We start from the raw sequence: 13,263 nt of genomic DNA, 5'->3' as shown, positions 1-13,263 counted from the left end.
TTTATGTGAGAGGATTATAAATCAATTATCGTAAATGTCATTATTTTTTAGGTCCACCTTATAAGCTTTCAGAAGCTTATTGATGGAAATTTGTACAAATTGTGTTATTATTGTTGTAACCATTTATATGCGAGGATTATAAATCAATTATCGTAAACTTAGATTAAGTATTGATCTCCGCTGCGCAACAACTAAATACTGTACTACTTAAGAACAATAGCTTTTTTATTACAGCAACTATTAGATGCTTGTGTGCGTGGCATCTGGATACTCAATGGCATTTTTCAAATTTTATAACTTACTTTCGTGTTCGTTTCATGAAATTCACTGCCACTCTTTTGCGGTGCAGTAGATGCAGCAATTCGAATACAGTGTAAATAAGTAAAGTTATTATTTGAGCAATTATATACTTAAACTAATAACTTAAAATGGAATATAATAAAAATAAAATCACAGACAGGATCCACCAGCCACCACAAGGCGCATGGACCAGCCATACTGACCAGCCAGCTTACCTAGCACTTAGGGAAGGTATCGATCCACCCCACGACTCGCGATAAGCACTCTATGAATGCTGTTTATATTGTTTTAAAAAGGAAATAAAGTATATTTTCAGTGAAATTTTACATCTACAATATTTAAGTTACTGTCTCTGTGGCAAAGTCGTGGGACGCCCTGTATAAGTAATATATATGTAAGCATAGAGTAGGGATGGATACTTACATATAACGTACTGACGCCGAGATCTTATGGACTATTGGAAAGTAACGTCAAAATCTAAGCCGAAACAATATAACAGCAAAAAAAGTTTTTGTTATGAATATTGTTGTTAATATTTATTTGCATTAAGCAAAAAAAAAATTAACAATAGACGAACAAATTTCAATATAAATAGATAAGATGTAAAAATTTAGTTTCGCAGTCGGTAGGATTCGAACCTACGCTCCCAGAGGGAATCTGATTTCTAGTCAGACGCCTTAACCGCTCGGCCACGACTGCTTCAATATTCTATCTGAATATTATAGATATTTCACTATATAATATACCCGTTTTTGTATGACGTATCATTTACAAATATCTAGAGGTACTAAAAATTGGAGAGCGGTTATTTCCTTCGGCTATACTGGGAAAACTACCAAGCCGATCGAAACAATACCTATACAAACATGCAGCGTTTTTCGGAGAAGGTTTTAGTATATTATTTATAATAAAAATAATAAAAAACTTATTAGCAACATTACTCTGCAGGACATATTAGGTCAAAATTTATAAAATTACAAAAAGGAAGGAATAAGTAATTTCAACATTATAATATGTAACAATAATAAGGAATAATTAACACAGAACTAGTGGACTTTAAAAAGAAATATGAAGACAGTAACACTGAGGAGCAGTGCAATCACTTTAGTGTTGCCAATCGGAGACCCACTCAGTATACTTCGAGCGGTCTGAGCAAAGAGTATAATAATATATAGGGAAAAGAGAGCCCTCTCTACGCATTATGAGCTGTCTATTTGAAAACTAGCGCCATCTGGAGATTGGCCCCGAGATTAACTATTATAAACACCAATTTATAAAATTCGTTTTTAATGTTGTGACGCAATTAAATAACTAACTCTACTTTTTAATATAGGTATTGCAATTTTTTACGATGTTAAAATTGCGTGTAGAGTTAGTTATTTAATTTTGTCACAACATAGAACATAAAGAATAGATTTAGTAGTGCAAATATGCAAAATGGAACACGAGAGCTACATACATGCGCAAACGCTAGAACTAGCCGCCATTTTATGACAAGTGGGCAGTGCCAGTGACACAAATAAAGAAAAGTTGAAAGATTTCAAAGCGAGTGACAGCTGACAAAGCTTTCATTTTCGGGTCAACTAACAGATGGCACTACAGTCTTCTGAAAACGTCACTTTAAGGCGTCTGTCCCACCCCTGGGTCTGAGGCTCGACACTGATTTTCAGTGGGCACCGTGTTTCGCAGCACGGACAGCGACCACGACATTTATGGTGATTACTTATCTGGAACTGTGTTTTTACTTAGAAATATCTATATATATATATTCGCAATACAAATAATTCAGTCAATGACAATTCATACAATGAGCGGGTGGGGTACTTAATTTATTATGGCAAAACAACATTGGCAGGGACAGCGCTTATCTGTTCATTAACAAATCTGTAACAAGCCGATCTCTGCACATTATATTGAAGAAGAAATTATATCACTTATATTAATATAAAAAATACCAACTTACTAATTACAAGGTCAGTATAAATACTTATTATATTTCCGAGGACTTTTGAAATCTCCATAGGTGCTTCTTTTATACAAATGGGCAAAATTTATTCTTTTAACCAGTGGGAGACTCCTTTGCACAGGATACCGGCTAGATTATGGGTAGCACAACGGCGCCTATTTCTGCCGTGTTTACACATTACTGCTTCACTTTTTACAATTGTGTTTCGGTCTGAAGGGCGCCGTAGCTAGTGAAATTAAATGAGACTTAACATCTTATGCCTCAAGGTAACGAGCGCAATTGTGGTGTCGTTCAGAATTTTTGGGTTTTTCAAGAATCCTGAGTGGCACTGCATTGTTATGGGCAAGGCATATCAATTACCATCAGCTGAACGTCCTGCTCGTCTTGTCCCTTATTATCATCATAAAAAGCAAACAAATGTGCATAATTCACTAACATACACTCAAATACTGAAAGCATATAAATATAAACTTTAAAAGAATATAAAATATAATTCTGTTCTGTTCCACAATTCCTTTTTATTTATTTTGTGAAAGAGTTTTTGTTGTAACAACACCAAAAACGTTTTCTTTGTGAAGCCATATTTAAAAAGTAATATTTACTTATACATTCTAAAATAGATTCCTATTGTATCTGGTACTAGATGTGCCCCGCGGTTTCACTTGTGCAAAAATTTTATTTTGCTGGAGCACTCTGACAAAACTCCAGGGGTTATTTCACAGGTTTGAGGCTATTTGTGAGGTTTAAACTAATGCTACGTGCAAAAATTTTATTTTGCTGGAGCACTCTGACAAAACTCCAGGGGTTATTTCACAGGTTTGAGGCTATTTGTGAGGTTTAAACTAATGCTACATGTTTCAGCTAGTATTTTGTCAATGTTATACAAATTAATCATCTTAACCTTTTCGTTCCGGAAAACTCAGATCGCGCGCGGTATGCCTCGGATGGGCGTGATATATATTAATTAAGAAGATATACAATCATCTTCTTCTTCTTCTTCATACGGGCGCTTTCCGCAACTCGAAGTCGTATGCGCCTATTTTGCGTGCGAGGGTGGTAGAGGCTACTCCAACCAGCCAAGCTCCTCCAAGAAGTCACCCAACTTCTTAACGTCTCGGAAGACTTCCCGAAGAGCGCCTGGTGATCCCAGGTGCTTCGCCCCGTAATTTGCCACCTCGCTGCTTTCCAGCAGGACGTGAGCGGCTGTTTCCTCTGCCCCCATGCAACCTCTGCATAGAGGGCTGTCCGTGACACCTATATTAAAAAGATTCCTGTTAAAATTGCCGTGACCTGTGGCCGCACATAATATTAATCTTAGTCGACACCGATTAAGTTGTAAGATTTCCCTGGTAAAACGCAAGTAGGCGCAAGGTAAAGCTGCTTTGGCTTGCCTGCACTCCTCAAGGCTATCCCAGTATTGTTGATGTAGTGCTTTTATCTTTTATTTAAGTGGTTCCTGAACCAACTATGTCGCAGAGGCAGGAAAGGCTCTGGTCCAACCGGTTGGGTCTCAGAACCCCTTCTAGCTAGTTGGTCTGCCGCCTCGTTGCCCCTGACCCCACTGTGACCTTTGATCCACTGAAGTGTTAAGTTGTTGTTTTTGCCAGCCACCTTATTTAATGCTGAGCCAAGTAATAGTCTGGAATTGATTATCTTACCTTGAAGGGATTGTAATAGCGATTTGCTATCAGAGAGTATTCTAATGGTGTGATCTTAAACCTTTCTGGCCAAGATAGCATTGGCAGCTAGCAGAATCCCCATGCATTCATATACAATCATACTTTTTTTGGAATGAAACGAGAAAGAGGTTGAGAGAGATCTGTCGGTACCTTAAAGAAATACGGATACTCGTAGGCAGTAGGACAGGCATAAATTTAGTCGTTCATAAATTTTATACTTTGACCCTTCATTTATATTTAACACAAAACGAAGATTAGCTATACTATACAGAAGTGTGTGTTTCTGTATGGATTATTCTTGAGATTATTCCCGGAATAAGTATATTGGAAATACAATCTGGATTCTCAATAAGCGTTCATTTAATTCCAGCGATATTAAACGAAAGATATGAAAATTCCACGGGTAAAGCTACGTACCTCTCTGAAAAATGTTTAGATGCTGTAAAGGAAGATCTATTGTATTGAAAACATAAGGCTTTTATTGTTGTACAGGTTATTTGTGGATTGGTTTTGATGTGGTTTGATATATTGGAAATATATTAATATTATATTAGTAGAATTCACAATATTATATGTAGAATAATTTTGAACTTAGCAATGTAATTAGATATTTATTATTCTGTATTGAATAATTATTATTGCGTGTAACACAATTGAAAAGTTAATATTGAAAAAAAATTAAAAAAAAAACTAGAAAACCAAATTTTTTGAACGATGCGGAACTCGAACCCACGACCTCTCGCGTTCCGTGCGAGTGCTCTTCATAAAGTCTTGTATGCTTTGGTCAACTTTCAGGTTGTGGCTTCATCTACAGGATTTGCAAATCTAAACAATTGCTAAGATTTGCTTGTGCGACATCTCAAGTCAATTTCCTAACTACTAACTGTAAAATAGATCCTGTAGATGAAATCGGTTGGCTCAGTTGGAAGAGCACTCGCACGGAACGCGAGAGGTCGTGGGTTTGAGTCCCACATCATTCATAAAATCTTAATTGTGCAGTTAACATTTAGAAATTTTAATAAAAATATAAGTAAAATAAATAAATACAGTTTAACAAAATCTTTAAAATCATGGCTTTAAAGTAGGTAGTATTAAAATACGACGATACATAAAACTTTATTAAAATTAAAACATATTATACAGTTTGATATTCTAACATTGACTTAAAAACACACTCATACACACCTTTTTATTAGTGTGTTTGCTAATCTTTATATATAAAAATGAATTGCTGTTCGTTAGTCTCGCTAAAACTCGAGCTGGACCGATTTGGCTAATTTTGGTCTTGAAATATTTGTGGAAGTCGAGAGAAGGTTTTAAAGGTGAATAATTATATGAAAATGCTCGGAATTAAATAAAAACAACGATTTTGATTTTTATTTGATGTGTCCCCCGTCGTTCAGAAATCAAATTAAAATAATAGTTTAAAATGAATAACCAATGAGAATCTTCATATCTTTCTATCTATCTATTTCTCAGGAGGTAAAACAAACTTAATTTAAGCTACCTATAGTTGGTAGATTTTATGTACGATTTAATATTTGTTACGTCTGAGAATCGGTCGTCATCTATTTTTTATTCTTTTTTAATTCTTTACTTTTTCTTTTTACTTTATATGACAACTTTTGCTGGGTCAGCTAGTAATGTACAATTATGTATAAGCTTTCGGAATGACATAGCCTCTGCTAGCGTATCCTACCGCAGAGGGTAGGGCACAAAATATTCAGTACCATATATTAGCTTAATAAATGATGATCATTACTATAATTTTCAGAAGTATTGTGGAAGTACTAACCAAACAAAACGAGACGGCTTCAAGGAGTACGTCGATAATACAATTTATTTCCAGTAAGTTTTGGCTAGTAATTAAATTATTGATTTTTTTATACGCAATTTAGTAATTTACTACCGGATTACATTATATGTGGATCTAACGTCGATGACGTCACATCGTCGCTTTGTTACGGTGTGCAAAACAAGGATCACTAGAATTTTATTATTAATAAATAAACAACGACTTATATTATCTGTGTATTTTATTTGTATATTGATTTTTTTTTATGGAAGAGGAGGACAAACGAGCGTACGGGTCACCTGGTGTTAAGTGATCACCGCCGCCCACATTCTCTTGCAACACCAGAGGCATCACAAGAGCGTTGCCGGCCTTTAAGGAAGGTGTACGCGCTTTTTTTGAAGGGACCCATGTCGTATCGTCCCGGAAACACCGCACAAGGAAGCTCATTCCACAGCTTTGTAGTACGAGGGAGAAAGCTCCTTGAAAACCGCACTGTGGAGGACCGCTACACATCCAGATGGTGGGTTAGATATCCTAACTTGTGGCGTGTCGTGCGAAGGTGAAATTCGGCGGCAGGAATCAGGTTAAACAGCTCTTCGGAACACTCCCCGTGATAAATGCGGTAGAAGACACACAATGAAGCGACGTCCCTACGCAAGGCCAAGAGATCCAGCCGTTCACAGAGCACTGAGTCCCGGACAATTCGAGCTGCTCTACGTTGCACGCGGTCAAATGGATCGAGCAGATACTGGGGTGCGCCATACCAGAGATGACAGCAATACTCCATGTGTGGCAGGACCTGCGCTTTGTAGAGCGCTAGTATGTGGGCTGGCTTGAAGTATTGCCGTGCTCTATTGATGACGCCCAGCTTCTTCTTCTTCTTCTTATATTAGATTGATATAAAGGCGTAGTGATGCTTATTATTATTATAATTATGAAGAATTAATTAAGGAATCTGGGTTCAGTACAAAAAACAAGTATTTATTCTTCTGACAGAACTATTAACAACAAAAGCTTACATCATTTATATATCTAGATAGACTATGACAGCAGTGAAAACATCGAAAAAAATTGAGTTTAGAACTAAACTCTGTTTTGAGTAATTGACGCAGACTAACGCAAAATGTCAAAAAAATCGCGAGTGTAAGACGCAGCTTGTCACACACGCAAACTAATATTCCTGGCCTGTTTTTATAGTATTATAGAGACTTTATCTAGACGTTTAAATTATCTAAGAACAAAAGTTAAAACGTAACACTGAAATTTTTAAAAACAAAGCAGCGATAGTACGAAAATATAACATGCAACAATAATAAAAATGTAAACCGTACTGACGCAACAGGACTAGCGTGAGGGGGTGAAAGGGGAACGGGAGGGGACTTGACGTTCCAGCGAGGTCCCGAGATAATGTAGTACGTCTGTCTTCCAGAGTCTGTAAATTGAGGAATTAATGCCAATCACAGTATCTAGTCATTATTTCATGCGATGAATATTTTAAGAATGTTTAATTTTTTTTTATGAAAATAAGGGACAAGACGAGCAGGACGTTCAGCTGATGGTAATTGATACGCCCTGCCCATTACAATGCAGTGCCGCTCAGGATTCTTGAAACCACTAAAAATTCTGAGCGGCACTACAACTGCGCTCGTCACCTTGAGACAAGATGTTTGTTGTCATTTGCCCAGTAATTTCTGCTTTTCTTCTAGCTGTGGCGCCCTTCAGACCGAAACACAGTAATGGTTACACATTACTGCTTCACGGCAGAAATAGGCGCCGTTGTGGTCCCCATAATCTAGCCGGCATCCTGTGCAAAGGAGCCTCCCACTGGTAAATTTTATCTTTTAATTCTTTAATCTGAATCTTTAAAAACATGTTGGACATAAGATAAAGGGAAATTTACTGGTGGAATATTGATGCTTCAGTAAGTCTTCCACAGTCTTTCAAAGAACATAGAATAATTAAACACTAATATTCAACAGAAAAAAAAATGCTACACAGACACCTTTTCGCTTATTTCCCTTCTTTTTCACGTATCCTATACTTTAAAAAACCTTAAAATGAAATCTATATCTATATATATATACTAGTGGCCCCAACAGACGTTGTCCTGTACACACGTCTTAAATTTGAAAAATTTGAACATACACATGAGCAGGAGAATTATATTATATGGACGTAATTGAGAATCTAAACCAATCTCAAATTCACTGAAACAAACAAAAAGTCATCAAAATTGGTCCAGCCGTTTAGGAGGTAGTTTAATTGGGAATCTAAACCATTCTCGAATCCACCTGAAGACACACACCAATCTCAAATACACTGGAACACACAAAAATATCATCAAAATCGGTCTAGCCGTTTTGGAGGTAGTTCAATTGTGAATGTAAACCATTCTTGAATCCACCCGAAGACACACATCAATCTCAAATTCACTGGAACACACAAAAATCTCATCAAAATCGGTGCAGCCGTTCAGGAGGTAGTTCAATTGTGAATCTAAACCATTCTCGAATCCACCTGAAGACACACAGAAAGTTTCAATAAAATCGGTCCAGCCATCTAGGAGGAGTTCAGTGACATACACACGCACACAAGAATTATATATATAAAGATCAAAAAGAATTGCTGTTCGTTAGTCTCGCTATAACTCGAGAACGGCTGGATCGATTTGGCTAATTTTGGTCTTGAATTATTTGTGGAAGTCCAGAGAAGGTTTAAAATGTGAACAAATAGGAAAATGCTGCTAAATTAAATAAAAACAACAAATTTGTTTTTCCTTTGATGTGTCCATATATAATTTCAATGAGAGAATTTATTGACACGGTTTGAGAGTTCTCCTGTGAAACAATTTCATTACGACAGCAGGGTGCATATTTTACGAAGTAATTTTTGATGTAATGATATATTATTGACAAATTCATATAAAAACATTATTTTATTTATTATATACAGAACGTCTGTCGGGTCAGCTAGTTGCAAATATTATTCTGAAACATTTGACAACCAATAAAACCAAGTAAACAGTGGTTAGTGACTTTACCCACTTAGCTATAGCTCCCAGGTTCGAATCCCATTAGGTGCAAACACTTTTATGATGAATATGGATGTTTTTTTCCGGGTCATGGATGTTTATATGTATTTATGTATGTTTAAATAAGTATATCGTAATAAATATATGGTTGTCTTGCACACATAGTACATGCTATGCCTAATTTGGGGCAAGATAATTTTATGTAAGAGTGTGTAAATATTATTATTTATATTATTAGAAATTCTGAAGGTCATATCTTGGTAAATTTAAGTCTGAACTGTACCTAATAATTAAGCAACTTAAGTTACTAATCAAACCTGGTTGAACAATTCCTAAACAAAAACAATCCCGATAGACTTGCGGAGTCGACAATCATTAGTTAAGTGTGAAATATCATTTCTCACTCTCGCGAAGGCTCCTATGTAGGTAGTACAATCAAATTCCTTACTTTGTGGATTTCAGCAATGCTCTGCCTCTAATTAACCCCTTAAGGAGGCTTCTAGATTCACGAGCGTTATAAAAGCCTTTGTCTACCTTTGTTCCACTAAAAAGAATTGGGGCAAAGCTATCTCTTATGTATGTCGTATGAATTACTTGGACTCTAGGATAATAACGTTGTAAATTAAAATATGAAAGTTTAATATTGTCCTTAAAGTATTAAGTAATTACAAAAATGTAATGAAATTATGAATTTTACACAAATAAAATTTGAAAACAAAATTTTATGAACGATGCGGGACTCGAACCCACGACCAGGTTGTGGCTGCATCTACAGGATCCACTTTACAGTTGATAACCTGCCCAACCCCGTTATTTGCATATTAGGAAAATGACTTGAGATGTCGCTCTTGTAAATCTAAACTTTAAGATTGAAATCTGAGATTTATTATTTGTGTATCAATAGAACTGAGGGTTATTACTTTAAAAACATAACAAATTGTTTACATTATGAATTTTATATAGTTATAAACTTTTATCTTTTAATAAAAAAAAGTTAAAACTTGGTTCTTAAGCGATTTAAATAATGTTGTTGGTGTGTAGGTAAGTTGTGGATGCGTAAGAAAAAACGAACAAACAAATCCAACAACAGAATCGTGTAAGAGAAAATATGGAAACTAAATTCGCCGTTAATAAATAGGATAAGGAACTAATAACCGCTAATATAGTGCGGTGGAGCTGCGAATGAGTGTCGGTTGGAAAGTTTGGAAGAAAACAAAGTTTGTTAGCTATCCTCGGATTTCCCGTGTCAGCCGAGCGTTAACGTTGTCTTACACTGAGAGCTGCTGTACAATTAAATTATCTCTTTTAATATTCTATCACAAGTAAATTATTTTTTATGAAACTAAGTGACAAACGAACCATTTAAATTATAATTAAAATATAAAAATATTTCAAGTCCCGGACGTGAACTCACGGCTGTTTTTATTTTTTTTATTTTATTTGAATTTTGTTTCAGATAACATACATAACTTCATTAGGAAGTAATTTTACGAAGATTTGACCATAAATGGCTTTTTGTTACATTATCCTGTTGTAAAGTTTTCAGCTGCAAATTCTTCAATAACAAATAAATAAAATTAAATAACTGAACAACGAACGACGCCGAACAAAAGACAGATAAAAATTTTTTTCTCGTTCACTCGTCTGGTTACTAACACACACACTCTTTTTATATCACTTTATAATTTTCCTTCACTGTGTTTCATTTTATTTTATTCTAGCCTCAGGGCAAGAATAATAAAGTACCTTCCTAAGATTACCATACACCTCTTGTATTAAATAAAATAAGAAAAAACAAAAGTTGCACAATTATTAGTTTTTGAATATAAAAATTGTTATGACTCTTTGTCTATACGCGTGGAACTCAGCAATAAGTAATTTGTACTTTTGTTCAGTGAAACTACTGCGGTTATACCGGTTTCCAAATATAAAATTATAAATACGAATGTGCTTTCTTGTTTAACGACTGTATTATTTTCAATTACTTGATCTCAGGCAGTTTTTGTCTATATCTACTATAAAGAATATTATTATCTAAATGTTTTGAGTTTTTTTTTGGTGCTAATTCATTCAAATATTTCTCTTTAGACATCGACACGTGTTTCGCCTCTACACGAGGCATCCTGTTGATGTTGACTCGCCAAACTCTGGCACGAGAAAGAAAACTTAAAACTTTTGTATAATTATGGATTTCCGCAAAGTAACGCCTACTTCAAAAAATTTTCAGGAATGTTATTGTTATGATTGGTAAAGCGGCTGTAGTAGAGTTCAGTGCAGCCCTGTTTCACTGCGACCAATGTGGTCTATGGTGATTTATTTATTTATTTAGAGATTTATTTCCTTACATCTATATATTTTCGGTATCACTTATGGCAAAACATCATTAAGTACAGTTAATAACGCGAACATCGTCTTGACGAACTCTATAAAATGCAAAAACTCATGTATTTGTAGCTGTTCTAATTTGCATGGCATTACGTATGCATAAAGTTGATTATTACAATTTTGGCACTATTGGTTCTATTAAAATCATTAAAGGACATTGTAAACTTTAAAAAAAATCAAAGTAGTGAAATTATTAACAATTACTTATTTACTAAACTCATTTATGTTATTTAGTGATTTTTTTAAATATGACATACGAAAATTACTTTAGAACGAAACTTGGTTCAAATTCATTAACTGCGCTTAATTACTTATTATAAACAAGAATGTTGTAATAAGACATAATATTTAGGTATTTACTTAAAAATTGTATTTATTAGTATGTGTTAATATTTCTCTATTTTAAATAAAAGTATTTTGTATATATTATTCGACATAAGGACCGCCTTTAGCGCTTAAAGCCTCCTCCATTAATTTCCACTCGTTCCTCTCTCTTGTCTTGTCTCTTGCAATTCTTATCCACATCTTTCCTGCTACTTCTACTATGTCATTACTCCATCTCTTATTAGGTTTGCCTTGATTTCTATGCCTATTCAGAAGGTACCAGTTCATTCCTATTTTGGACCATCTTTCGTCTTCTATTCTTTGTATATGTCCTGCCCATTTCCATTTTAAGAGTAGAATAGATCTATTGTGATAGCCACTGTTAACTATAGCTCACTGCTAAGATTAATTATTTTCATGAATCTTATTAATCTTTTGCAGTTAGTTGGCACTTAAACATATTCAGAGAGTATATGTAACAGTGTTTCAACTGCACTATTGCAGAATCTACACGCTCTGCAATCTACGCTGGTTACTAACTTTTTTTATGAAAATAAAGCACGAGACGAGCACAACGTTTACCTGATGGTAATTGATACCCCCTGTCCATTACAATACAGTGCCGCTCAGGATTCTTGAAAACCACAAAAATTCTGAGCGGCGCTACAGTTTCGCTCGGCACCTTGAGACATAAGATGTTAAGTCTCATTTGCCCAGTAATTTAACCGTCATCCTTCTTTTTATGCCTTAGGGAAGCACAGGGCAAACTTTTGAAATATTTCATAATATTATGGGTTTCAGGAGGGCTTGGATCACAATCTGCTCACTAGGTGCAACATACAGGTCGCTGTGGACAGATTTTGCTCGGACCTTGAAACTAGAATACGCAAATGAATACCCAAATTTACATTTTATTGTACTGTTTTAGTACAAGAGTTGCTGTATATACCAGCCATGTAAATCTCTCAGGAAATCTTAATGGTGCTTCCAGGTCGCTATCACATATTATGGGTTATTATATAGCTTCAAAAAAAGCGCGAACATCTTCTATAAATGCCGGCAACGCTCCTGTGATTCCTCTGGCAAGTTGCAAGAGAATGTGGGCGGCGGTGATCACTTAACACCAGGTGATCCGTAGCCTCGTTTGTCCTCCTTTTCAATAAAAAAAAAATATGATCACTATGATACCAGCATTAAAGACTGGTAAAAGACACTCCTTCTATCTCTACGTTTAACAGAAGACTATGGTAAGCCATGACCACTTACCATCAATTGACCTATAGAGACACTACTTGAACTCCTATTCCGAAAGAAATAAACATGGATCAAGCTATTAATTATAAAAGATAAGATAACAATATTAAAAATTTTAATTAACAAATAATTCACGTACTAAAAAAAAATATTGTTAATTTAAAAGTGTGATAAAAAGTGTTCGCAGTCGGTAGGATTCGAACCTACGCTCCCAGAGGGAATCTGATTTCTAGTCAGACGCCTTAACCGCTCGGCCACGACTGCTTCATACATGTTACTAAAAAAATCTGATATGATTAAGCTGTTTCAAAGAACTTTCACTATTGATATGACATCACGAAGTCATTGACGTCGATTTAAAATGTTAAAATTTGTGAGTTTTTTGTTATTTGGTTGAGTTCTCGGTACAGGCCACGTCATGCGCGGTTAAATGTCACTGTTTGTGGCGGGGACATGGGACGGTTCGTACCCTGCCCTAAGATATGGTCGAGGATCTGTTACCAGTAACTACGCTTCATGTTCTTAAAAT

The 13,263-nt window shown here is 35.3% G+C and overlaps 2 non-coding genes across 2 annotated transcripts; both read right to left on the bottom strand.

Annotated features, from left to right (window-relative positions):
* Window positions 1–917: 917 nt before the first annotated feature.
* Trnas-aga (transfer RNA serine (anticodon AGA)) lies at window positions 918–999 on the bottom strand. Its single transcript has one exon. It is a non-coding gene; the product is annotated as a tRNA-Ser (tRNA).
* An 11,917-nt stretch (window positions 1,000–12,916) lies between these two features.
* Window positions 12,917–12,998, bottom strand: Trnas-aga (transfer RNA serine (anticodon AGA)). Its single transcript has one exon. It is a non-coding gene; the product is annotated as a tRNA-Ser (tRNA).
* Window positions 12,999–13,263: the final 265 nt, after the last annotated feature.

This window comes from Leptidea sinapis, chromosome 17 (genome assembly GCF_905404315.1).
Source record: "Leptidea sinapis chromosome 17, ilLepSina1.1, whole genome shotgun sequence".
NCBI lineage: Eukaryota > Metazoa > Arthropoda > Insecta > Lepidoptera > Pieridae > Leptidea > Leptidea sinapis.
This window is presented reverse-complemented; position numbering and strand designations above follow the sequence as displayed.